Raw genomic sequence first — 4,356 nt, 5'->3', positions numbered from 1 at the left:
AATAATAATCATTAACACTTCTATTCAATACAAATCTCTAAAAGTTATATCAGAAAAAATTGAATTACTGGCTGTAAAGTAAAATAGCTGCTACTTAGTTACCATCACACTACTACTTACATATATGTCACATATCATGGCCTACGCTTTCGGTGCAATATATTTGTCAATTATTTTTTTTAGAGGCCTTTTCATCTAGCCCAAAAAGTGAGGCCCTAGGCAATGGCCTTGCTTGCCTTGCCCTTGGGCCGGGCCTGACAGTCTCATAAGCTTTCACACTATAGTCATTTTTAACCTTTCAACTATTCATGATTCCATTACAAAATAATGTCATCGTATGTGGGAATTATCTTTTGATTCTCTCGAATTCTCCACAGATTTTTTGAAATCTCAACTATTGTTTTGCCACAACTGTTTTGTTATTACACTTTTAACAATTGTAACTAAATCGTGACTACTCTTTCTGTTATCTTCTAGAATGATTGGCTTAAAATAAAAACAAAAATCCTACCATAAATACTACATCTTGATTGTTCTACCAATTACCACTTACTTCATACTAAAAACATCATGCTTGAAATTGAGTTCTAAACTTTTAGTAATACTTTACACCCTATGATCATCCATAAGGATCGCTACATAAATGGATTAGTCATTAGGATTTTGTAAAAGGTAAGTCCAACACAATCCTGTCTCATTTCTAGTCTAGTATGGGCATATTCACTCTCTCCAAGATTACAAATTTCTAGTCTAGTTAAGTTTTGGAATCACCATCACTAATTCAATATATATAATATGGATATCTAAATCTGGGTTTTCTAGGTTTGTCAAACTCAAAGTGTTAGACGACGTCAACTTATTTAGAGGGGTGGTGAATAAATTTTCAAAATTAATTTTAAATTTTTAAGGGTTTTGAAACGTTAAAAACTATGACAAGCGGAAGTATCGTGTTTAGATCGAAAGTCGTCTAAAACCGGACCGATTATAAAGTCACGTGTTATGTTTGTTTTCATACAAGTATTTTTTATTTATTTATGGTGTTAAAAATAAGAAGAATATGAAGAGAGCAAGAGAGAAAGTGATTAGTGAGAGTGACGACAAAGACGAGAGAGGAAGATTATGGAATCTGATAACTTATCTTTCTCTCTTTTGTTTCTTTTTTTTAATTTTATTTTATGATTATTTTTTTTAAATAAATAATAGACACGTGTCATGTACGTTGAACTTGAAACTAAATAGGAGCGTGAAGTTGAGGGGACGCCTACTTAGGTAACTGTGCTAATCACTTCATTTGTCATAAGTCTCTCTCCCCATGTCACGTAACATTAATTGCCATTCATCATTTCAGTTTATTTTTTTTCTTTTTATACTCTTCAAACGTTTCATTTCCCTCTTATATTTCTCTCTCTTGCATTCAGTTTCTTTCTTTTTGCTCTCTCTCTCTCTCTCTCTCTCTCTCTCTCTCTCTCTCTCTCTCTCTCTCTCTCTCTCTCTCTCTCTTTGAGTTTCTGAGGGAAAACCCTTCTAAGAAAGACCCAAGCTTGGTCATTCCGGAAGTTGTTGACCCACCAGAAGTTGAAGGTCCTTCTGCCCCCAGGAATCTAGCTGCCATTCTTCAGGCACTTGAGAATGGAGATTCTGAGGTTCCTGCTGCAGAGTATGGAGATGCTTCTATGCAAGAAGCAGATATAGAAGATCATGTTGCTGAATCAGTTCCCGTTGAGGAAATCCCTGCAAATGATCTATCAATGGAAGCTACAGATCACAATGTCATCCCTGTGGATAGAAGCTGTGAAGCTTCTTCTGATGAACCTTCCCGTCTTGCAAGGACTCTGGAAGTTATTCAGAAGAACCAGGATGAGCAAAGCTCAGTCAATGCTGAGTTTAGAGCTTTCATGGAGAGGCAGAATGAGCACAACAATGGGGTTCAAGATATGCTGGCCAAGATCTTGTCGAGGCTAGGGTCATCTTAGATTGAGTCTTAGTTGTTTTGTTTTTTTTTTATGCTGCATCTGTTCTGTGCATCTTCTCTTCCTTATCTTCTTGTACTTCTGTACTTCTGTCTTTTTGAGCTTCAATGAAAATTATCTTTTTCTTCCATGCGTTTCCTTTTGAATCTTTTATGTTTTTGATGTTATGACAAAAAGGGGGAGAAAATGTGATAAATGATCTGATTAATATTATCAGTTACCGGGTAAAAGGCCCCACATTACTAACAGAACTTGCAAAGTTCTATGCTTTAAGTTGTGTTGTTGCAGGAATTGAAGATTCAAGATCAACATAAGAAGCAACAAGATGAATCAAGTTCTTGGATTCTTGAAGCAAGAAGGAAGAATGTTCAGATATTCTGATGATAGAATATGCTCTGAAACATTATGTCTATTTGTTCTGATACATTTTATATGGATCTGATACATTTTATATGGCTCTGATACATATTATGTGTTCTGAAACATATTCTATGTTCTGACTCATTCATGCTGACTTTTGTCGTTTAGCGTTGTTCTGTAACATTTCAGGATGTAGAGATGCTCTGATGATGCTCTGGTACATTCAACAATGTTCTGATACAATCTAGCATGAAGTGATGTAAGAAGAAATTCAAGCTCTGAAGCTGTCCCAATGGAAGCAAGAATCAGAAGCTGCGAATGTTCTGAAGATCAAAGAAATTCAAGCTCTGAAGCTGTCCCAATGGAAGCAAGAATCAGAAGCTGCGAATGTTCTGAAGATCAAAGAAGTTCAAGTTCTGAAGCTGTCCGATAGAAGCAAGAATTAGAAGCTGTGAATGTTCTGAAGATCAGAGAAATTCAAGTTCTGAAGCTGTCCGATGGAAGCAGGAATCAGAAGCTGTGAATCTTCTGAAGATCAAGCACTGTGAACGTCTCTACTGAAATACTCAGGGAAGTCTTTTATTTATAAAATTCTTCTAGTATTAATTTCAGGGGGAGATTATTCATCTCAGGGGGAGATTGTTAATCTCAGGGGGAGACATATTCACATTCTTATACTTTAGCTGTGTAATTGTCTTTAGCCGTCTGCTCTTTCTGATCGCAAATTCATATCATTTATATATGTTTTTGTCATCATCAAAAAGGGGGAGATTGTTAGAACAAGATTTGTTCTGATCAATATTCTTAGTTTTGATGATAACAAGGATATGAATTTTGTGTGAGATAATGTGGTACTCTAATACACTGCAATTTCCCTTTCAGGAAATATATAAAGAGTATGCACAAATCAGCGCTCAGAAGCTTTGACTCAGAAGGTTCAGCATGCATCATCAGAACATGGTCTGGCAAGACATCAGAAGATGGTCAAAGCAGAATCAGAACATGGGTCTATGGAAGCATCAGAAGAACTTGAGTTCAGAAGCAGAAGCACTGAAGTTCTCATGGTATCACGCTCAGAAGCACTTCAAGGTCAGAAGACAAGAAGATGCTCTGCACCAAGCTGTTTGACTCTGATGATATTCAAACGTTGTATACACAAACATCAGATCAGAAGCAAGTACAAGATGGCAGGCTATGCTGACTGACAAAAGGAACGTTAGAAGCTATTAAAGGCAACGTCAGTAGACACAGCGTGAACAAGGCTCGAGGTAGTTGACAAAAGAGTGAAACATTAAATGAAATGCTGTACGGAATACGCAAAGCATTAAATGCTCCCAACGGTCATCTTCTCAAGTGCCTATAAATATGAAGTTCTGATGAGAAGCAAGGTTACCAATGCTGAACGAACTTATTCTGAAAAACTTGCTGAAACGCTGTTCAACTCAAAGCTCAGAAACTTCATCTTCATCAAAGCTCACTACATTGCTGTTGTAATATATTAGTGAGATTAAGCTTAAACTTTAAAAGAAATATCACTGTTGTGATTATAGCTTTTCAGAAGCATTGTAAAACTCTTATTTGATTACATTGATTTGTAAGTAACTAGAGTGATCAAGTGTTGATCCGGATACTCTAGGAAGTCTTAGCTTGTGTCTAAGTAGTTGTAATTAGAGTGATCACGTGGTGGTCAGGATACTCTAAGAAAGTCTTAGCTTGTGTCTAAGCATTTGTTCCTGGAGTGATCAGGTTGTGATCAGTATACTCTAGAAGACTTAGTCGTGGGCTAAGTGGAAAACCATTGTAATCTGTTGCGATTAGTGGATTAAATCCTCAGGTGAGGTAAATCACTCCGTGGGGGTGGACTGGAGTAGTTTAGTTAACAACGAACCAGGATAAAAATAATTGTGCAAATTGTTTTTATCGTTCAAGTTTTTAGACTACACTTATTCAAACCCCCCTTTTCTAAGTGTTTTTCTATCCTTCAGAAAGATGGATGATCAACAAAATAAGGATAATAAAAACCATC

This window comes from Vicia villosa, linkage group LG2, assembly GCF_029867415.1.
Source record: "Vicia villosa cultivar HV-30 ecotype Madison, WI linkage group LG2, Vvil1.0, whole genome shotgun sequence".
Lineage (NCBI taxonomy): Eukaryota > Viridiplantae > Streptophyta > Magnoliopsida > Fabales > Fabaceae > Vicia > Vicia villosa.
This window is presented reverse-complemented; position numbering follows the sequence as displayed.